A 25,422-nucleotide genomic window follows, 5' to 3' on the forward strand; every position below is an offset into this window, starting at 1 on the left:
GTGTAGCGCTTCACTTATACATACGGTGACCATCCATTCTGTTTTTTGCAGGACAGTACTGTTTTTCAAAGGTCGGTCCTGCGTAGTTTTCCAAACCTGAAAATGTACTGCTTTTTTTCCAAGTGTCCCGCATTTTATCCGTTATTTTAAAATTATCGGACAATGGATGGATTTTTTCAAAAAACTGTTTCTTGGTACTTTTCGTAGCTTTTCTTCAATATCTCATGAAAAAATCTCCCAATCGACGTAAGCGACTTACATCTCGAAGGGTATTGATGTGCCTCTTACCAAAATATATAACTTGTGGCGACTTCAATGAAAATTATAAGTGCCATTTGCATTTTGTCGTCAAAGTCGAAAAAAGTGAGATTTTCAATCAAATACGCAGTTTTATTTGATTATTTTTTTCATTAGTTTAAAAATTCGATAAAGAAGATATATCATTACAGTAAATTTTGAGCCAAAGATAATGAAAATCGGATTAGAAATGTAAATGCAATGAAGTGCAATCTGCACAAATTATATATCTTTGTAAAGGGCACATAAATACCTTTGTTACTCATCGTTTACGTCGATTCATGACGTCGATTTTTGACAAATATCTGCGAAAAGTACAAAAATCAAAAAAAAAATGGTATTGTTTTCGTTTTGAACGACTCAAAATTTGCCTATAAAATAATCTTTTAAAGATTTTCACTTTTCGTGTAAGCTATTGTAATTATAATATGTTTTACTATACTTTTATAAATATTCATGTAAAAAAAGGTTAATATCAATGAAGAAAATGTCATTCATTTTTAAAGTTTACAATGTATTAAGAATTTAGAATCATAAATACTCTTTTGATATTTTTATACTACGTAAATATATGTAGGCATATTTTTGAAAAATTGTCCTTCAAATATGGATTTTATGGTCACCGTACTCATACATATCTTCGATGAGAGTCATAAAACGTTTTTCACGTAATGGTGAAGCAACGATATCGATTTTAATTTAGTGTGGAACGGCCGAATTTTGCACGGTCGACTATTTCACCAGTCTGCTCGAATATGTTCAAGTTATGATTTAAAAAACTTCGATTGATTTTCAGTGTCCGCAATATCCGAAATATATCAAATTTTTTGTAGCAGTATTTTTTCTGGGCAATTGCGACATAACAATGAGTGCACACAACTTACATAAAAAAAATTTACAAACTTTTTAAATAGATTCTGACAACACCGTGGGACAAAAAAATAAAAAATTTTAAACCACACGAATAAATCAATATATTCACAAAACTGGGAATAAATATTGTAAAATTGCATTTAAAGTTTTTCTATCTCATGTCACGATTTTTCTCAAATTTCTTTGAAATTTCAAGGATATGATTAATGGAAAAAAAAATACGTAAAAAATGCAGTGTAATCTAGAATAACAATATGGATATCAAAACAAAAACTGTAGAATTGAACATAAAAAATATTTTTGAGGCACAGGGACGAATGAATACTGAAAATGTCCATTTAACCCTTCTGTTACATCCTTTCCCGCACCCTTCTACTGACATCTATGGTACGGCTGTGTCATTGGCTTGACTTGTATTTTAAATTGAAGTCATAGTAGGTTATATTTGAAATATACATATTAAATTTTTAACCGACTTAAAAAGAATAAGGAGGTTATCAATTCATCGGAATATTTTTTTGTGTGTGTTATCGCACAACTTTGGATAACCTATTTCGATAATTTTTTTTCTATCGGAAAGGTGGTGCCTTAGGGTTAGTTCACATACTAATTTGGTTTAGATTAGGTTAGTGGATCATTAAGAAATTAACGGTAATCCTATATGAGAATTGAAGTCGGTTGTGTTTTTTGCTAAAAAATTACTTGTTCTTTATGCATTTTAGAAACATACACATGGAGGAGGAGAATGAAGGCATAGGTGTACGTTAGCCACTCCCCCACACACCAGTTATACAAACTCATAAAAAATTCACTAATTCTTTCTGAAATCATCACATGAGGAATTCATAAAATGCCTACTTTGGACGAAAAAAAAGACTATTAGAAATTCGTGTTCGAAATCCGAATTGGTACAGCTGAATTTTAAGCCCGATAAAATATTATTCAAAGTTAACTGAAAATCAATGGCACGTGTCAGCTATCAAAGAGAAGCAAGCAGGGGGATTTAAGCAAAAAACGATGCTTTACAAAATTTAAACGAAAAGTAATCCTTCTATGTATTTGAATCACTTTCCTCAATGAGTACGCCTGAGCTATGCTATTTGCACATCGTTACGCTTAATTGTAGAGAATTAATTGCCTAGCAATTGAATTAATTTCAAACGCTTGCTGGGAGCAACGATGTAGCGTGGAAACAAACGAAAGAGTTCTAGATGGAGTTAAATAGTATGAAAGTAATGAAATTATTTAAAAAAATTTAAAGCTACAAAATAAACACCATCAACTACTGGCAATGCAGTCGCTCAAGCGTAGCGCAACCACTTGGTGGCGGTGCGTATGAGTGACGTTTAATTAAAACCACTATGCAATGGCAGCAGTAATAGCAAATGTGGCTAGATAATGAAATCAACTAGAAATGAGGCAGGAGGTAATTTACAGTCACAAAACAGAAACATAAAAACAAACCACCTACATTTAAACAACATTAGCAAAGCCATCATATAAATAGGTATATGTATACATACATATGTATATAAATATATACTTGCATACATATGTATGTGCCATACATTATTTAACAGCGCTTTGTTACAATAGCTGCCACACCATCGCGCTCTGTCTCTGCTTATAGCTGCAGCAGCACAATCAACAATTAGCGCCAGATTAGCAGCAATAATTATTGAACGATTATTGCTGGCTGTGCGGGCAGAGCATCGTGGTTGACAAGCAGCGTTGCGATGCGCTAATGTTTCCAAATAGTCAGTGCTCCGGGAAGCGTACAAATGTTCACTACACTCCATATTATTATCGGTAATAGTGGTTGCCGACACAAATTTAATTGTTGCCGTGGCAGTTACATTTGTATTTACCGCCAACACTTATAGTAGATAATTGTTCTGCGAAATTGACTGAAATTACCTAATTAATAGTAGAAGTTTCGTTTTAGAAGGTATCCGTTTTTTTTTTTTTTGTAGAGTGAAGTGTTGGCATTTACTGTATAGTTTCTTCGTCCCGCGCATTTTTTAAAGTGGTCCATATAGCTGCCTCAAAAACGTGGCAAAACCTGCGAAAAAAAATTTTACTCTGTTACGGTTTTCGCCATTTTTTGACAATTTTTGTTGAAAATAGATAGCATATTGAATTCCAAAGTTGTAGAGTATTTCATTCTCCACAACTTTTGTAACTAATTTTGTTTTGGTACGACGCTAAGATCACGGCCGGGAAGGCGATAACCAGAGCGATGAACGGGATGCGCCGTAAAACTCATTCCGATGTAACTTAACATGTATTTCTTTCGAGTATTTACCTCTATCTTTATAGCGCACTCGATGAAGCCGTATGCAAAAGTAAACCACATCTGTTGTTTTAGACGACATTTCTTTAATAATTAATTTACGCGGTTGACTGAAATGGAAGCAAACAACAATTCGAATTTATGAGGGGATGTATAAAGCAAGCCGGCCTATTTTCACTTTGCGTCAATTGAATGATGCGTTTGTACGTGTTTTCTAACCGATCTGAAATATAAAAAACCGATTTGAAAATAAATTCAAGTCAATAAACTTTTGAATTTCTGAGTGTATTGAAATTTGGTTTATGCACCCGTTTTAAATCAGAGCGAATTGGCTCAAAGCGCTTTATGCGTCGGTATAAACAAGGTATGTATATGCCATATATGTATCACTATGCTCTGGAAGCATCTGAGGCGTAGGCCATATTTTTTTTTTCGGAACCAGGCACAAAGCAACGCGTGCTGAAAATAACACTCAGACTGCATGCCGTCCATTCCACTGTTTTCATGTCCCGTAGGCCATAATGCGTTCCGGGAACTTCGTTCACAATAGGGCTATTGTTTCATGCGCTGTATGAAAAATGGCACTGTCTAGCTTAAACCACATATTTTCCAAGTCAATGTCATCTGACCGCAGACTCAGGGGTGTTGTCACGTTTTGCACCGACTCAGGTTTTTCGAGTTTCTGCACCAAACATCTGAATGTTGACATATGTAGATGGCCAGTTGTGTTGACCGAAAAATTACGCAATGCTCGAAATTCACTTTTCAAAGAACGGCATGGTCGTCTGGTTGGTCTGGTACCAATTGCCTGAAGAAAAATAAAAATTAACATATCACAAATTACAGCTGTCAAAGACCAACAACACCCTCGAATCGCCCCATATTCGTGGTACAAAATTGAACGGCGTGCGTAAAATGTAAACTCAATTTTAAATTTTTTTTCTACTAAATTTGGCAAGGGATGACAGGGGTTTGTTCTCAAAGCACAACACCTTCTCCCCTGTACGAGGAAACAATCAAAGCCAACAAAGTAAATAAATGCCGTGGTAAATTTCAAAATAAAACAGGATTTATATCCCGTCACGTAACAGCAACAATCTGGTCTCTGTCTCAAAAATAAAGATTCGATATCTGATTTCATGACGACAACACTGAACAAATTTAGTCTTTTTATTTCTCCATTGACGTCTACCTTATTATTGTCCATCCAAATTCTATATAAATGTATGTATATTGACTGAAATTCAATGCAAATAGCTATGCAAAGAAAGCGCACACTTTTGCACGTTTTTAAGGCGATTTTATTTTTTAAATTCATTACATTGTTACGGATCAATGTTGTGGGGCTTGCCGCATTATTTCTTGCATTCGTTCTAATGTCGGCAAGGAGGAAGGTGAAATATCATTTTTAAGACGTTTTTATTTTGCAAAGAGTGATAAAAACTAAAGTACATAATGGCTACACTTATGCGAATAAATATTGAAGTCGATAAGGGAATGGAAGAGCGATGAGCACATATGTACTAGGGCTGGGAACTTCATCCGGATTTTTCTACTATCCGGATAAACCGAATATTCGAATATAAGGATACCTAAATGAAAAATCCGGTTACTCTGGCAGCTAAGATAATATTCGGCTATCCGAATATCCGGATTTTTCGTTATCAAAACGATACTTTCATATCCCAATACCTGGTGCTCATAAATGTGTAGTAACAAGTTTTCTATTTCTACGCACAAAATTGTTTGTATAAATTTTAAAATTTCCAAAATTCTACTTAGTAATTTCAAAGGCTTATACAAACGAATTAAAAAGTTCAACAAACAAATATATGCGTATAGACAAACTTGCTACTTCATATGCATGAGCGCCTAGTATTGGGAAATTAAGGTATCGCTTCGTAAAAATATAAAATAAAATAAAATTGACCGCGAGAGTTTTTTTATGGCTTTACAATATCATGGACGGAATAATGAAAGCTATTACGATACTTTTGGTCGTGGTGAATTTTTTTACCAAATTGTAGCATTTCTAAAATTGATGACCAGAATAGTGCCATTTGTTTATATTGTGACAAAACGATACAAAACAAAAGGTCAACTTCAAGTCCGTCAAGAGCTAATTCACTCTATCGTGTGCATAATTGAATTCACGAATATTACTAATCAGTTTGTTGATTTTTTTTGGATATCTGAAAATACGAATATTAACCGGTTCTTCGTAAATCCGGATATCCGAATACTTGCACAAGCGAATATTGACCGGATATCCATACTATTCGGATTTTATTCGTGTCAACGGATAATCCGCATGGATATCCTGATATTCAAATGTGCGGATAGTCCCAGCCCTAATATGTACATACACTGAGAAAAGAGTTTAGTTACGTCAACTAAATATGTTTTTATCAACACATGATTTGGTTATAGTTACATTATTTGTTTATAGTTACCAAATCATGTGTTGAGAGGAATATATTTGGCTGACTTTTTTCTGAGTGTATGTATATATGTATGTATGACTCATCCCACTGGGCAAATAGGTAAGCACCTTACGAGGTAAGCCATGTTTTCTTTCAGTTTTTAGTACCAAAATTGTCATCATGGCCAATGTCATCTACTAGTAAAGCACAAAATGAACACCTCCAACGACACATTACGTTGTCAGTTGCAAAGTAACGTGCAGCCGAAGTTATCTCCAAGCGCCGAACTACTCCGAACGACTTCTCTGCATTACACGTAACTTACTTTGTAAATCGGCTCAGAAGTATGTCTGATACCAAATGTACATTCTAAATTCCTACTTTAATAAGGCGGCCATGCCTTTGTAAAAGTAAGAGACGTTCGACAGGGAAATGGTAATGACTGCCAGGTGAAGAGTAAGTTGCTAATAAGGTATTATTACGTGCTCCTAATTCCCACTGGGATATTAAGTCCAAAGCGTAAATGAAAAATTTAATTGAACAATTTCACATACACAAGTCTGTAAATACATTAGAATGGTCCCCAAAACTATACAAGAAACTTAATTTTGTGGAATTTTCTTGATCTGACACTTGTTGGAATTTTAGCTAATGGAAAAGAAGTAATTTTTAAGCAAGCGACTTGAACGCACATAATAAAATTTTAGGATTACGTTAATTTATCCATGATTCAATGGTCTCAACTAAACCAAATGGTTATGGGACCATCATTGAGGTACTTCATTTCCGATAAAAAAATAATTATTGAAAATAGCTCACGTGGTCCAAACTAATCCAAACTAATCCAGTATTACTAGTAAGAATATTGTATGGGAAAAAGATCTATCACGTCCGATATGTCACGTCCGTCATCACATTTTAATTCAAAATCAAACTAACAGCCTGTAATTCGACTTTATTTAAAGAATGTTTAAGGTGGGAAAACCTTCCGGAATACGCAGGTTATTGCTTATTTGTGCATGTACTCTGAAACCACTTATTTTTTTATTTTTTTGTCACGTCCGTTATGACCTCCTTTTCTTCGATTTTCCCTGCACCAGTCTTCCAAGCAAACCTAATTTTTTCGTCAGCCAAAGCATGGTATAAAAGCTACACAACGGCACATTTTTTTATAAGTGACTTCCGTTTAATATATGATTTTTTTTTTTAATCTGTAAAATGTCTGAAGTTCGTATGTACATACATTTCAGTTCAATGTTAAACAGAAATTTATTTACATTTTCTTTTACTTTCTCAGTCTTAATTTTTTTCCTTTACCATATAACATTAGTCAATAGCCGAAAATTTCTTCTCAGCAGTTTGGATGTTGATATTTTGTAATTATTTATAGTACGCTATTAAAATAGATTTACGTAAATAGTAATCTGCACTACGTGCCTGACATTTATTGGCCAATTATGTCCAACAAACTACCCTTATGAGTAATAAAATCTAATCATTGTGTATGGGCATTTCCTAAAAAGAGTCAGCCAAAAGCAAAAAAGTAAGAATCCACCTCGGTTAAACTCCCTTTAGATAGCTAGGTATTTCGTTTTTCATTCAATAATATTTTAAACTAATTTATCCAATAAATATCAAGATATTATTGATTTCCTAACTACCTTCCCTAATATAAAATTTTTTGTAGTAAACATACTTTCCAAAAAGCTTCCCTAATTGCATAGAAATTAACAAGTAATCAAAAACGTGAGTAATAGGTTAGAACGGGCTATGTTTACAAAGTTTTGTATGAAAAATTTCCTATGATCTTGTCGGAGCAGCCGTGTCCATTTGCCTTCGCTAACGCCTAAAGACCCGTAAAACCTCCGCAAAATCTTTCTCAAGAGCCGCCACATCGAATGTTGTTATTTTCCATGGTTTGACGCCATACGGGCATGGCGAGTGACTTATAGAGCGTTGTTTTCGTACGTCGAGAAAGGACTTTACTCCCGAATTTCCTACTCAGTCCAAAGTAGCACTTGTTCGCTACAGTAATTCTGCGTTGGATTTAAATACTGACATTATTATCGGTGTTAATGCTAGTTCCCGAGTAAACGAAATTCTCTACTTTCACGAAATTATTACTGTCAACAGTGCCGTGGGCACCAAGGCGCGAATACGCTGACTGTTTGTTTGATGACGAAGATACTTCGTCCTGTCCTCGTTGACCGTCAGACCAATTCGATTTGCTTCCTTTGTAATAATTTATAATATGCATACGATCTTTCCGTTTCCTTCCGATTTTAAGCTTTGTTAAACGCGTGCGAACGTTAAGTCCGTTACCCAGGATATACCCCATACATACATATATGTATATATCTACATATCCATGCTCTTTATAAATTCCATGCAATAAATGCTTATTCATTTGTTGTGGCGGTCAATTTATGGATACGTACGTATTTACTATTTGCACACAACCATAGTTGGTCACACATACGCCCCGGCCGACCATTAGTTCAGCGTGCATTGCCATGTATTGCTTCCTTGATTTCCCTGCTGCTGTTTGTTATTGCTGCGTAAGTTGTATTTGTAGATTTGGAGCCCTCGCCCTATGCTGCTTCTACTGCTGCTGTCAACTGTTAATAAAATCTTATTTTACGGTAATTGCACGAAGCATCATTGGTCATATGAATAAGGGTATGCATGCCTGTATGTTTCTATTTATAAGTAAAAGATCGCACATTCACGCCTGGTCATTGTCATTAAATAAATATATATGCTAGCAATTCGAAATAAACATATGTGAAGGCGTTCATAAATGTATGATTGTTCCTGCGAAGAGTACGGAATTATTTTGCGAAAGCAAATTCGTATTGTATTTTGCAGTATTGCTGCAAAATCTGGCGATTTTAGCTTTTCATTTTACCATTCACATTTTATGTTCACATAAACGCCTACAGACTTATCTGTCTGCATTTTATTTCGGACCAAGGCTTTAGTAATGGCAAACTTATTTTCTTGGAGGCGTTTGCAATATCGGCAAGAATAAAAATTGTGTCACTGCATTTTTTCCTTTTAAAACTTGTTTTCCAACAGAAATTGAACAACAAACCAGCAATTTTCAACTAAAAAAATTAAAATAATGCAAAATACCGAATTTGCTCTGATAAAAAAACCATGCAGAAATCTTTAGCCTTATTGAATAAAAAATAAAGCACCTTTAAGAAAAGTTTATAAACTGAAAAATTTGTGAAAACGAAAATGTATAAAACATTTTAAACGCACTTTATTTTATATATAGTGCTTATCATAAATATACGACACCCACGTATTGACAAGTTTTGACCAGTTGTTTTCTTATAGCCGGTTTCACCAGCAATTTAAATGGAAAATTTATTTTTTTTTCTGTAAGGTTTCATATACAATTCCAAAAATTAAAATAATTTTCCCCTTAAATTGCTTTTGTGAAATTGGCTGTTAGTATTTAATTTTAATTCCTTTTTTTATAAAAATATTCATAGATAGGTCGATTTCCCACTCAGGTGACAATATGTTAAGCAATAAAAAGTCTGCGACGCTTTGAAGAATACAAGTAGAGAAATAATGATAAAGCTATGGATCAGAAAGCAACGCCGTCGCTAAGAAAGAGGAAATAGTTGAAGTTGGTTTTAAAAAAAAAATCTTCTTTTTCTTTTATTTCTGCTTTTAATTTCTGCAATTCGCAGCTAAACCTTGTGAACACCAAAACGCTCCTGAACACCTAATCACTTAAGTGGACGGGGGATTATAGAAAGGGCGTTATGAAGCGGGGCTTGTTTATGCCATGGCATCACTTCGACGTAATGCGCGAGTGGTTCCGGGGAGGTGGCTTTTGAAGAGATTCGTACGTGCCACTTGATGGATAGTTTTCCTTTCTCAACGTCCATTTAAAATAAAGAATAAAGAATTAAAGAAGGTCACCTCAAAACTGGTGTGAGATTGCCTTCAGCCTTTAATACTTATCGCATCCAGGAACCGGGTATACCTCATCTGGTTAACGGAACACAAAGGAATCATTGGCAATGAAGTAGTATTCTTCACTGCTGGAAGGAACTGTTGCATTGGTCATGAAACTGCGGAGGTCCAAAAGTTCCCCTTCCGATATCTCGCCAGATGTTCTTCTGATGACGCAGGCAGGTAAATATTTCTACTGCACTTTTTTAAGTTTCAGAAGGTATTGCGTGTATTTCTTGTTTTAATTTATTTTTACTTAATAACATTTACTTTTAGATAATAAAATACAGCGGAGAAGAAAATCATATACCCAAAAAACGCTAAAACCCTGCAAGGCGTATACACCTCAGCTCATTTGCATACTGCTTTCAATTTTTGAAAACGCGCATGTGACCAAAAATAAAAATTCTCTGCCCTTAAGTTTGGTTATATACATACCTACGTAACTAAATCTCTCTGTGATAAACAAAATTATCCCCACTTTTAAAAGACTAATAAACTAACGGAAATTATCACGCCACTACGCGGATTAACTAAAAAGGTTTAATGCTTACTAAATGCAAAGTTACACAGCAAATGGCCGCAAAGTTTAAGTGTTTACCAAATGGATAAAATAGTTTTAATAAAGCTCATGATTAAGTATGGCATATTATGTGAGCTTGTCCGTAAGCTGTTTGAAGTGAAAATTTTTAAAATATACATACTCTTTAATTAGCCACACCACACTCATCAAAATGAAAAAAAATGTTCCAATGAACAAATAGATTTTAATAAATAATGCTAATGAAAGCTAATGGAACGGAAGCACAAATTCTGTACGTAAAAACTAAGTAAACATTTTTGTTCCACTACAGTAAGTTTTAATTATTTATGATATATTAAAAGACTTCCTAAAAAAAAAACTAAAGACTGCTGTGTGATTTTTAGTGCTGTGAATATGCGGACAAACAGCGGTCGTCCTTCGGCAGGCAATGGCAAACCTGTGAGTGTATTTCTGCCTTGAACAAATTTCTCATAAAATCCATTATACAATATTATTTAGTATTGGAATATGCCATTTAAGAATATTTTGATTTCTGTCTGTTTTGTGAAGCTTGAATTTTTGAAATTTCTATATTGCTAGCTTAGAGTGAAAATTTGTTAAGTTCACTTTTTATGAAAACTCATATTTTGTTAAAGAAAGCAAGGAATATAAAAAAAGGCATCGTTTCGAAAAGAATTTATTTCTGCTCGCGAATTTGGTAAATCCAAAGAAGGCGCAGAAAATCCGAAAAAAAGACGCACAAAGTTATATTCAAAGATTTGCGAAATACTTGAAGGAAATGGCTGTAAGAAGTTTTTTCCTCTTCTGTAAAATAAAAAAAAAAATGGACTTAGCAACTTTGCACCCTCAACTAGCTATATGATTTATTGCTTCTGCCAGCAGTCAAAGTAAATTTTCGAAATGTAAGTGCCAACCGACAATTTTAGTATCATTGAATAGACATAAATTTTAAAAGAAAAAGTTGCAGAGTTACCAAAACAATGATCACATGTGGTGGCCAAAAAAGAATAGGAACAAAATCTACATACAAAGCTACATATCTTTTCAAAAGTTTCCTGAAATAAAGGGTGAATAAAAATCCAACAATGAAGTCACATGTCCTTGAACTGTCGCAAACTTCTTAACTCTGCCAAATCCTTTCATGCTCACTGGCCTACGCAAGCGAAAATCTAGCCAAGTTATCGTTAAAATTTACTTTGCGTATAGAATGTTTATATCTTAGAAATAAATCTGAATATTCCTACCTGCAGGGGAGTTCTTATTTGCATAAACATTTGCTTTGATGCGAATGTGAAAAGTTAAGCTAAGTTGCAAATAAAAGCTTATTGGGACAAAGAAGGAAAAGTCGCCAATGGTGGCTTCACATATTTGTTTTTTTTTTTCGAAAAAAGGTTAGAAAATTATTTTCCAGACTTTCATAGTTAGTCGCATGTAGATATGTACATATATGTATATTAGGGTGGTCCAAAATAAGTAAAGTCGGAATTTTAATGCCTTCACCCCCTAGGATTGTTCTATATCGAAAAAAGTATAACCCAATTTTTTTTTTTGAAATCAAAAAATATTTACAGGTCGCTCAAAGCGCTCGGTTATTTTTTTCGGTATAGAACAATCTTTAGGAGGTGAGAACATAATAATTCCGCTTTTACTTTTTCACATGCATTTTTGGACCACCTTAATGTATATAGAAATGTAAGCGAGGACATGTAAAAATCTATTTGTTATTGTTTGAAAAGTAGACGCCAAGTATTCAGTGGCTCAGGAATTAATACTGCCAAAAAGTAGAAATACATACATACGTACCTACGTCATTGAATTTGAATAAATATAAAATAGTTATATGGTTATAAATACACTAAATAGTGAACCCGTATCGTGTTAAAGCGCAAAAATGAAGGGTCAAGCAATCGCACACATCATAGGAAATGTTCAAATATTGCGAAAACTCTTTTTGCATCAAACCGATTGAAATGTAAATGCTATCGGGGCCATCTTTTAATAAACATATAAATATGTGCGAAGAGGAAAATAATACTTTGCACCTTTATTTTGAGGTTAAGAAGGCAACTGCCGAAAGCAATACTTCTTCTTCTTCTTATTTAGCACTGCAACCGCCTGAGTGATTTTGACAGCAGCTACTTCCTCGTTTACCATCAGACCCATTTGCTTTCCTTCCCTATCCAATTTGGAAGAAACAGAACAGACTTTGAGGTTTTTATTAGCGATTATTTCGATGTCATCGGCGTAAGCCAGCAATTGCACACTCTTGTGAAAATTGTTGCTGAGCGATTCAGTTCTGCAGCTCTTATTGTCTGCCCCAACATCAGATTAAAGAAATCACATGAAAGCAAGTCTCCCTGTTCGAAACGCCGTTTGGTAACAAACGGCTTGCCGAGGTCTTTCCCAATTCTAACGGAGCTGGTGGCATTGCTCAACGTCATTTTACACAGCCGTATCAGTGTGGCGGGGACGCCAAATTCAGACATCGCGGCGTATAGGCAACTCCTTTTAATACTGTCGAAAGCGCCTTTAAAATCGATAAATAGGTGATGAGTGTCGATCCTTTTCTCGCGTGTCTTTTGAAGGATTTGGCGTATTGTGAATACCTGGCCTATGGTAGATTTGCCTGGTCTAAAGCCACACTGATAAGGCCAAATCAGTTCGCTGACGGTGGGCTTCAGTCTTTCACACAATACGCTCGAAAAGTCCTTGTAGCCTATGCTTAGGAGGCTGATCCCGCGGTTGTTAGCGCGAATGGCGTAGTCGCCTTTGTTGTGAATTCGGCAGAGCACACTTAAATTCCAGCCGTCGGGCATGCGCTCATAAGACCATATTCGCCACCGTGCTTGAATAGCTCAGCTGACAGGGTATCAGATCCAGCAGCTTTGTTGTTTTTTAGCTGCGTATTTGCTATTTTAACCTCGTCATAGTCAGACGATGGAACATCGTCCTTCCCTGGAACATCGTCTCCTTCATCATCGACTGGGGGCTCGGGTTCGCCTTCTTCACAAATTTCAGTGATGCTGACCTTCAGTAGGGCCGATAAGTGTTCCCCGCATTACTTAAGTACGTTCTGTACATCTGTCACTAAGTCGCCATGGTTCGCCCTGTTTTTGAATCCTTCCGTAAGTCGCCAAACTCTCTGGTAAAATTTTCAGGCATTCTTCCTGTCGGCCAGCACATCAAGCTCTTCGCATTCACGTATTTCGGCCTCTCTCTTCTTATTGCGGCAAATACGTCTCGCTTACCACTTAAGTTTCCTATATCCGTCCCACATAGCTCGCGTTGCACCAGATCGCAGCGTGGCCTTATTTGCGGCATCTCGATACCTTTTGGCCACGATTGAGAGAATACAAAGGTTGCGCCGATCTCGGACCGCTATTCCTCTCTTAACGAATTTGACAGAATCAGGGTTTGCATGACGTCACACTTGTGCAACTTGTTTACTTTTTCCTTGCAACATTTTTTCTTCTTCTTCCATTCATTCCATTCCAGTGTGACGTCACACAAAAGTTATTCTCAAAAATCCTCTCTGATCGGCGCAATCTTGTATTCTATCATTCTTGCCTTTTGGCTGTTACAAACAACTGTTATGGGAAACATTTTATCGCTATTCGTTCTCTTTCTAGAAATTTTTGATTTTGTTGCAAAAAAATTTAGCTTTCCACACTGCATGCCGCTCCTCCTCTTTAATTAAATTCCAGTAAAAACAGAAAAAGGATACATTATTTTGAACGAAGCGCGCCGCCTAGAAAAAAACTCAAAATCTCGAAAATACGTATAAATGGTGTAACTATGTTTGATGTATTATATTTAAGTAACAAAAGGGATGGGATTGCTAGTCATTTCTTTCGATTGCAGGAGTACGCCCAAGGATTGCCTCTTGTAGACTTAATGCTTTTGAGTAGCAGGTCATACATCTACTACAAATTAGTTAAAGCCTTCAGATTCCTGTATATTGAAAATTTAAAGAGCAAATTTTTGGTAGTACATTTTAACCGCAAACGTCCACCAGAATGACTCATTTTCGCCCTCGTACATTGATATATTTTTTCTTGGTCAACAACCTGCCTGAGGCGTAAAGAAATATGCCGTTTGCATAAATAGCTGATGCCTACCACCACTTGGTGTGGCGATTTGCAGCGTGCATAAACCAAGTAAACAATTCGTTTAATAATGGTACATTTTTCAAAAGTTAAAAAAAGAGACAGTCATATGTATACATATGAATGTATGTACATATGTTTGTCGCAGTTGAGCAGCCTCTATGTTAATTTATTTTTTCAGAGGTTTGCTTTGTGGGCTAGTTGTGCATGTGTTTGACACTTGGCATTTAGTTTTTCGTTGTGGTTCCGGATTAATTTGTTTGCGGCTAGGTTTTCCCTCATATAAAACTAAATTTGTATTAGAGGTCTGCATGAGTACATTTAAATTTTCAGCCAAGCTGATAACAGCATATTTTTTAATGCTAATGAATGAAATATTATATTCTGTTGTACATTTTCGAGGTACTTTCTTAACCTCTAATGATTCCGATGAAAAGAAGACGAGTTTTTGTAGATGTTGGCAATTTAGTTTTTCGACAACTGGGCGATACTAGTATATTAAAAAAAGCAAGAGAAAATTTATTTATTCGTTTTAAATACATTCATGCAGACCTCTAGTATGTACGCATACATTTTAGCCGGCTTACGTGCGTGAAGTTCACACAGACAAAATATTTTTTACTCCAAAAAAGTTCTTTGGCAGATACGTATGCATTTATTTTTACAGAGCCATGCAGTTTAATGGTGAGTAATGTGTACTTATAAAGTGGACATCAGAGAGTCAAACGTCTCTTCCAGACTAACGTTAACTCAGGCATATATGTAGCCTCTTTAAACTGACTTAATATCAAAGCATCCGGCTACACATATTTCGTGAAATTTCATAAAAGTCAAACAACTTTTGCCTAAAGTATTGCAGCGACATTGTAAATTCTTTTCCTTGCTGATAAATCCCTGCATTCAATGACAGAAACTCATACAAATGTCAAAAGGGTGTGTGAAGTTTGAAAAGTAAAGTTCTGGCATTTAGGCTCGCAATCTTTGTCAAATACTGGATAAATATTATGAAACATAAAACGCAAAAAATACCTTAGGGGTGTAAAAAATTAAAGCAGAAAGTGTAGCACTTTAACAAAATAATGAAAAAATTTAGATTATTGTCTAAAAAAATTACATATCTTTACACAAACATATGTGCATGCATAAAAACCCAGACTTTGAATGAAACTTGCCAGGCAATTGTACCGTCTCCGTAGAGACTTTTACGCTCAATAACTTAGTTTTGTGGAGTAACAAACACATAACTATGTTAAACTTATGTAGCAGTACATACGTATGCTTACATACATAAGTAGATATACTATATACATACACACATTTGCACATTAGACTGTGTCGAATAAAACGACAAATTTTTCTTGCAGTCACAATAAAATAGTTATGGAAAATTTTCATTTTTTATCTATCTTCATTTTTTAGCTAGCGCTCGCAAAAATACAAATTTTTAATGAAAAAACTTTTCTTTTTTTCCGCTAAAAATGAGATATGTTATATTATGTTCTGTTATTTTATGATAATGTTCTGTTACGTTATTCTATGTTATGCTATGAAATGTTGTTCAACGCATTTCACCTTAACTCACCACAGCTCACTTCAAATCACCTCAACTCCCCCCATCTAACCTCAACTAACCTCACATTATCTCCTCTCAGATCACCTCAACTCACCTCACTCTAACTCACCTCAACCCAACTCGCTTCACTTCATTTCAACTCAATTAAACTCACTTCACTTTAACTCAGCTAATGTTATTTCACCCCAACTCACCTTATCTAATCTCAATTAAACTGACCTTAACTTTGCTAAACTCACCGCACCTGATCTCACTTCACTTCAATTCACTTTGCCTTAACTCAGCTCACCTCCCCTCAGATCAACTCTCCACAACTTCCCTTAATTTTAGTGGTTTAATTTCAACGGCTTTGCAAACACTAATACATATAATTAACTATCAGAAAATGTTTTTATTTGTATTTTGCATTTTAAAAGTATATTGAAAAATTAAACATACTAGCAGAGCCAGTTAAATACTATCGAAATTCGACCGTTTTTTCTAGTTTTTTAAGACCCTTGAAGAGGTTTTCAACTTAGTTACCGGAAAACCTCCTGTTTTGAAACAAAAACGCGACTACTATTTTGGAATTGACGCATGTACATATGCAGATGATACATATCGATAATTCGATGAATTTCAAAAACAATAAAGCGCGATAACTCAGCTAAGTTCGATAAATCGTCTAATTTCGATAATTCTCAACAAATTTCGATAATTGCGCATTTCGAGGGCTCGATGGCTTTCGATAACTCAAAAATGTATAAAAGTTGGTATAAATCGATAACTCGAAAGACTAAGATACCTATAAAAATTTCCATAACTTCGATTCGATAAATCGACAAAATTCAGTATATCAAGTTTAGGTATAGCGATAACTAAAAAAATGTGGATAACTCGATATATTTCGATAACTGTAAACTTCTCGGTGATTCGATAAATTTCGGTAACTTGATAATTTTCGATAACCAAAATTTGTTTGTCTGAATTTATTTCGATTTGTATCGAAAAATCTTTAATAAATTACCCTAGTTCTTAAGTATTGCCAATTGTTTTCATTTTCGCCTTTATCATACGTTTTTCCTTAACTTTTTTGTCTTAATCTTTATCATTTATATCTTCATCATCACATTTATCATTTACAGACTTTGTAATAATCTGTCAGATTATTCCAAACTTTTTAATATCTCACAAAGCCTAGTTCCAATTACAAAAAATTAATAACTGGTGTCAGACAAAGAAAAATGTGAATGGGCGCGTTTCTAAGACGTAGCTGTTGTTCAACTGTTGAGTATTTATCTTAGAAACGAACAAATGAGACGGAAATGTTTGACCAGCTCGTTCCAGTCATTTTCGCTAAGCTAAGATTCTTGTAAAAGATGCTTGACTTTCATCATCTAAATTTAAGTAGAAAAATCAGGCATTTGCAAGGAAAATTTCGTATTTTATTACTGAGTATCCTATGACAGGTTCTAGATATGTACATATGTCACTTTGCAATATGTTAAAAGTATTTACGACTTTTTGATGACTTCGTACAAAAACACATTTTTTTACATAAACATCACTGTATTTTATTTCACTATAAGGCAAAAAAAAACAATGAAATAGTGTTTTGCATTAAACTTCACTTTTACGCCCACTTCTATTGCCATCAACCGCCATTTCCATTTCAGGTTTTCCGCTTCAAGCGCAAATCAAAACTTACCCAAGTTCATTTACATTTTTATCGCAAATAGTTAAGTGCATGCAAAAAAAAAAAATGTAGAAATGTTTATAATAATAATAAAACGCCCATGGGCATACACTAACTATACTACATAGTCTAGAAGTTCAGCAATGATAAATGAAGATAAAGCCGAAATGTAGGCTACATTTTAAGCGCAAAAAAAAAGTCAAAGCGACTAACCTGTTAAATTCGACTACTGCCTGCTGTCCTTTTTTCCTCCGCTGGTTTACTTAGAGTAGTGACTTAAGTCTGTGGTTGTTGAATTCTTTTTTACTTGTGAGTAAGTTTGTGTTTACTGAGTAGTGTCAGCATTTACATGTACACCATTACAATGTCGGCTGCTGTGTTTTTTGTTATGACACACTTACAACTTGCAGGCTTTGCGGAGCAGCAAAAAAATTTGCTAATAAGCTGTCAAAACATACAAGGGGATGATGCCTACTTATATAACGTTGTCTATTGTGGCGAAAGATAGGTTTTTGGGTAAACAAGCAGTGTTGTTTGCGATTATTCTTTGAGAATGTTTTCTTCTTATTTGCTTTTAGTGTGTTATGGTAATTTTGTATTTTCCGAAAATGTGTTTCCTAGTTGGAATTTTTGTTAAATTTTTTTCGTTTTGGATTTTTGCTTTGTGCTCGTTTTTATTTGGTTTTCTTTAAAGCTTTTTTCTTGTAGCACCCCATTAAGTACTTTTCAGATTTTTATATATTTTTTTCTACACACTTTCCCCTATATTCAATTGCAACATTTAATTATCAATCATCATTTAGCTGCCTTTGTTAATTTGGTTTGGCTGGCTGGCATTGCTTGTCAGCTTTGCTTAAAATTTTCTATAAATTACACAAAAAAGTAGCTCAAAATTTTGCTTGAAAAGACGTCAAGTTGCGTACTCATAAACATTATTCACACTTTACACTGTCGGCGTTCGTCGTCTGCTGTTAGCCTTGAAATATTTTTTGTTTTTTACTTTTTCGCTCATGCATTCATATTTTTTTTGTCTTGCTTACATTGTCTACTACTTTCCAATTTTTTTACTTCGCTTACACAGACACAAAAGCAAGCAACAACCAAAAGCGTAGCAACTGTCTTAATCCATCTCTTTGTCGCTATTCACCCATCATTATTCATATCTTCATCATTCACTCAGCGTAGAGCACTTTTATCGTTTCACTCCTTATTATTTTTCACGTTTTTTGAATAATGAATAATTTTATTTCATATTTTTATTGCAAAACCCATCGCCTTTGCCACACAAACTGCCTGCTGGTTTTAGGAAGATATCACTTTTCTCTAGTATATAGCCCGCGTTCACCGCGACCACGGCAAGCAAGCAGCTGCTCGGTGTCACGTATACGCCCCGCTGCCCCCGCAGACGGCTTGCTTGTTTTCTCACGGCCACTGTTTGTTGGTTTGAAGCTGTATTTTTGCTGGTTTGCTTATTTTGACTACTCTAATTGAATGCTAAGTGCTATTTTTGCTATTACTGTTGTTGTCCTTTTGTACGCCACGTCTTGGGCTGTTGTTGTTTTCTTGTTCTCTTCAGCGCACACTTCATACTAGGTTAAACAAGGCTTTCAACCACTTCATAGAGGCTTTTAATTAATTTATAAACAAAACGTTGGTGCAAAGGCGTCGTCAGTGTGGGTTTTGTTTTTATGAGCGTTGAATGCTAGCTGCTGCTAAAGCACTACTACATAGTTGTCATGTCTGCGGTTTTATGATTTATTAAAATTTTCATTCATATGTTATGAGGAATTTGCGGCATCGTAGTGCATATTTATATGTATGTGTGAGGTCTCAACTAGTGAATGAGTAACAGCATACTTAAATATTTATATATATTTTTTTAATGCTAGAGCAACTAGTATACGTGAAATTTATTACCCTAGTCAGCCGAGTAGGCCCACAGTAATTAACGGGATAAGAAATGCGATTAGACTGCAACATTTTTCTTAAAAGCAGCTAACGCTTGGCAGAAAATAGGAAATTTAAAGAGAAATAGTAAATCTCTTCTTCTCATAATAATTTTCATCTAAAAAATTCAAATCTAAAAAATTTTAAAAAACCTGCTGTACTTTTCATTAGAGCTTCACTATTTACAGTTTGTCAGTTTTGCTTTTAATTTGCCGGAATTCTCTAACTATCTCTTTATGAATCAGCAGTTTGCCATCAAATGAGAAACGTTCGTACATTTATATATCATACATACATAGCCATAACTTCACATCAGGTCAAATGACGAGTGACCACATTCTAAATTGTAAACATTTAGAAAATTGCAGCACATTCAAATTTATGTAAATAAGCTCGAAATTCGAATGCTCGAAAATTCTCTATTCATAGGCAAAATAGCCTTTGGATGATGAAGTGAGTGATTTGGTACCAGGGCTTTTCGCATGAGTGAATTATAAAAGGCAGTTAATGCAAATATTTAGCAAAATATTCTTGTTACAATTTTTATTATTCAAATGACAAAGCAGTTTGAACAGAATTCGGCACAAATAAAATTAATTTAATTTCTCACAATGGCCCATACATATTTTCTTGTATATGAGGAATTGTTTTTCATATCGGACAAATTTGGTGTTACACTTTCGATTCGCTTCAAATTTTTTTATGAATTCTTTATATAAAATAAGATAACACGTATTCGAGGAAATTTTTTTTTAATTTTTTTCTTCGGAGATATGATCTGCCAAAATTTGGATTTTTTTTCTGATTCTGATTAATCATGTACTTCTTCAAATCGTTATATCTCGGGTTCTGCTCATCGCAGAGACTTCATCTTAAAGTAGTTTTAAAGCTAAAGGAACGGGCTTCACATATCTAACCAGTAAATTAGGGATTTAAAATTACACCATCGTGATCCTTATTTAATTCTCTATAAAAAACATGGTTCAAAAAATTGGGCGTTTTTCAAAAACTATTTTTAAAATATTGTTTTCTTTTTTTTGACGAAATGGTTTATTTTGTTAGATTCAACGGGCTTTTGTTTTAGTTTTCGAAAACTTATTTATATATATTTTTAGCAAGGTGTTAAAAATCGGTTTTTTTGCAAAACTTTAAATTTTATTGCGGATTGAGATAGAATACCTATCCAGAAATAATATTTTTACGGCAAGATTTTTCTCTAAGGTGACAAATGCCTAGAAATAGGCGTGGCAATTGTAGGACTTAAGTTAGCAAAACGCAGATTTTGTTGCGGACTTCGGCAGAATATCCCTTCGTTAACACCATTTGTTCCCATAGAACCTATTTGAAGCGAATGGGAGATATGATTTAATTTTTTTTCTATGAAATCCGTCCGATTTAAAAAAGAATGGCTCATCGATTTTCATGAAATCTACATAGATACTTTACGGCAGGTTTATGCTGCCGGAAGAAAATTTAAGACGACGAATTTTAGAAACGATGCAAAAGGCTGCATTTTTATTAATGATAAATATTTATTATTTATCCCAATTTTTTTTACAAATATTTAGATATATGTAATTCTATATATTTGTGAAGATTTAGGCTTTAAATTCCAATGACGTATGCACTTATGTATATAACTACGTACCATACATTGATCTTCCGGAGGCAATTTATAAAATAAATATTTGTTTATGGAGTGAGGAAATATTAGTTCAATTACCAACGATTTATTAGGAAATAAGTATTTATTATCATAAAAATTACATTAAATTTAAATAATTTTTTTTTTAAGAATAAAATCTAAAACTAAAAAATAAGAAAAAATAAATAAATAACTGCACTTCCCGAAGACTCGAACTCGGATCTCTTGAATGACACTCTCGTTCTTTGCTCACTCGGCCATTGCAGCTGTTGGGACAGCGTGGGAAAATTGACAAAAGAAAATTTGAAGAAGAAACCATGGGTATAAAATCAATTTGGAGTTTACCAAAGTGCGAAAATTGGTTTCGAAGAAAATGTGAAAATTTTCACTGTTGGTGCAAGTTTTAAGCAAAATAAAAGTACTGGAATAGATTCTTCATACCAAAAAACCCTTTACATAATGTTTTTATATAAAACGTAAGCACTTCTTTACGATAATACAAAAAAATGCTAAGAAGCCTATCTCAATGAAGTCCTAATGGAATTTAAAACCTAGCTACTGTATTACTTAATCAGTTTCAGTGTTTATTGAAAGGCAGGATTTTGAGGAAATTCCGAACTAAAGAAATTTAGTTTCTAGTAACTATTTTAAGGACGGAAATATTTTTTTTCGTTACAAGCATTGCTTATTTTTGTTCATATATCACATACCCGAGTTTGTTTTTTTTTTCTTGGGAACAAAAGTAGCAACATCTTCAACAAAAAAATTTTAGAAAATCAACGGAAAGTCTTAGCTACAGGAAACTTACATTTTATTTAGCAAAATTCAAAAAACTAGAAAATTGTATACAAAATTTATAAAAAAATATATAACAGAAATCGTCAACAAATTTTCGAAAATTTGCAGAATTTTCTTAAATTTTCCAACTCTGATTTTTAAGGTTTTTTTTAGGGTGAGCTGTATTTTTATAAAAAATATGCAAAAATGTATTTACTTAGCCACAGCGGAGTTTTAACGCAATTAATCAGAGTCCGGATTTTTATTTTATTTTTTTGAATTCTAACCAACAGCACAAAAACTACACAAAAAACGTCGAGACATGCTAACTTAATTTTGAGTCGTAGATTACGGATCTGTATACCGTTGTTCTACACCTATTCCAACAGTATTTCAGAAAGGCGCAAATGTATTTCAGAAAAGGATAAATGTATTTCAGAAAGACTCAAATGTATTTCAGAAAAGACCAAGTGATTTTCGCAAGATATTTTCATTCTAACAGCCGGTTTCAACCGCAATTTAAATGGAACTGATTTTTTATTTCCTGTCAATTTCCATATAGAACTCAAAAAAATTAAAATCATTTTTCATTTAAATTGCTTTCGTGAAATTGGCAGTAAGTTTGCATTGCAAATGAAAAAAAGTCGAATTTTAATATGGAAAATGTTACTCATATGCCATGTACGATTATTTACGAGCACGTTCATGTACAGTATGGCGTATGAGTAGCATTAATTCCAGGTTCCATTTTATACTAAAAATCATTATACATTTTCATTTGACCATTCAAAAGTGGTTTATTTATCCAACGCTTTGGCACAAATAAAAAAAAAACTACAAAACAGGTGTTAGTTTTTAAATTTTTTGTTCTTTGTTAAAGTTTGAATTTTTTTTTCATAAAAATGAAAATATCTCGGGAAAACAACGTGATCCTGAAAAATGTTGTAGATATCCATAAACTGCGACGCAAAATAGAGTTTGCGTGTCTCGACGTTTTTTTTTTTTGTCTTTGTATGGGCCATTTAAAACTTAAGATTTTTTCTACAAATAGCGAAATTACCCGCAATCTGGCATTACTGGTCAGAAATCGTAACTTTTTTCAAAAATAACGTTTTCAGTTCGCAAGAAGTCTTGGAAATTAAACTTCATAATCTAAAAAAGCAACGCTGAGAAATACTCAGAAATTCTACTAAGCCAAACGTAATTCATTAACTTATGAGTTATTATCAAATACGAAACAAATGCCAACTTAATTTCATATGGGAAGATGCTGAGTTGTACCAAAAATAAAATTATAGTTTAAAAAACTAAAACCTCCCTATTATAATTGCCATTCGTACTGTCAACAGGTATGTAACTTGAGAATAGAAATCGCTGCATCTTTTAGGCCCATCAATATTACATAGTTACATCCAGAGTTAATAAAAGGAAGGTAAAAACACTGCTTTTTCGAGCGAATACATTTCACCAAAAATATGCGCATTTAAAAGAAAATCACAAAATGGCTGTAATACATTTTGAATAAACTATTAAATTTGGAAACACTTTGAAGTTTTGTCTACGTAATGAGCATTGATATTTATAGAATTCAATAATTATAATAGATCCTTTTCATTTTGTCTTCATTTTGTTTTCGCGAGTTGCTAAGGGCTGCCATACGTTTTGGTTTTCTGAGACGTGTCCGGCATCGCTTTTAAAATTATTGGTTCAAGCATTTAATTAAAAAAAAAAAAACTTATGATTATTATTTTCAGATAAATACAGATTTTTTATGTTTTTACTATCACTAGAAAATATCAAAGTTAAAATTTAATTCAACATAAACAGTGAGCTTAGTTTTCATTAAAATATGGAAAATGTGGAAACCGCTTCTGCGGTGCGAGGCTGCTACATTTCAATCAGTCATAGCAGAACTTAACTTATATTTTTTTTTAATAACAAAAAATACTGGAAAAATTTCCATTGTTATATTTTTTGAGATAAATCGATTTTAAAGGAAAGCTGTGCTGTCAATGGAAATGGTGAGGGCTTCAACTAACCATTGTTTATTTTCGGTTAAATAAATTTCTTTATATGTAGATACATACCAAGTATTTAACAAAATTGTTTATAAATATTTTTGTGTGTGTACAAGGCCTTGTTTAAATGTGAAAAAATGTCACTGAACAAAAAGACCCAAAAAAGTTCAAAGCATAATCACCATATCTGAAAATGAGGGTAGCTAAATATTTATTGCTGACTTCACAAAACTATGACCTATATATTTTTTGCAGCGCTGAGAGGCTGGGATTTTTAAATATCATTCAACTAGCATTTTCCGGTTTTGCGGCAGACATAAATACTTGGCAGTCCCATTGGTGAAATATTTATGATGCTTATGTATATATATTAAACCGACGGTAAGTCTCAAGGGCACTTTTGTCATTCCTTTGATAGTGATAATTTTTCTTTTTTCATAGCATAAAATTTCCAAACATGGAGTCGAACCATATGCTAGAGATATACTGGTTACTTGCCTTGATGTTAGTCTACTTTTGAAACACTGACAATATCAATATCAATCAGAAACTATTTTTTTTTATTTATTTGTAATTTCCTTAAAGTAAAATCTTTATGTTTTAACAATTAGCCAACTACGATATTTTCTGTACTTAAAATATGTATGCATCTATATGGAAGAAAATTTTCAAAAAGCACTCGTCAATATACACAACGAATATTCTGTGCTTTTGTAATTCACGACTCCACTTAATCACTCACTGCTATGAAAAATGCTTGACAGCAATGTAATCGCGCACTTTATAACTCCAAATTTTCGCAAATTTTCTAAAACGCGCCGAATTGTGAAGCTATGAAAATAATGCCTTCGCAATATAATTTCACACACGTTCGCTTACGTTGCCGAAACGAAACTACTACTTGTTGGTCGAGTTTGTTGTGTTTCACTACAACAGCAAAAGCTAACACCCCGGTACTGGTGAATGTTGAAAAATAAACAGAAGCAAACCGACGGCTATGCAGGGATGCTGAGCACAAAATTTTAAGAGTAAGCAATTTCATTTGGCAAACTTACTCGCAGAGAGAAAATACAGGATATAAGCAAGGCAAGCAAAGTGAGAGCTTATTATACTTATTACGTGGAGTAAACTTCTAGCAGACAAAAGCTGTAAATGCGAGTTTAAGGAAAGATTTCCATATTGCATATGAAAGCTAATGAAGTTGCGCATACGCCATGTATGAAAAAATATAGTTTTAACAAAAAAATAGTTTTTAAAAAAATATAGCTTTAACAAG

Source organism: Rhagoletis pomonella, unplaced genomic scaffold, assembly GCF_013731165.1.
Source record: "Rhagoletis pomonella isolate Grant_MI unplaced genomic scaffold, Rhpom_1.0 Rhpom_scaffold_00002, whole genome shotgun sequence".
NCBI lineage: Eukaryota > Metazoa > Arthropoda > Insecta > Diptera > Tephritidae > Rhagoletis > Rhagoletis pomonella.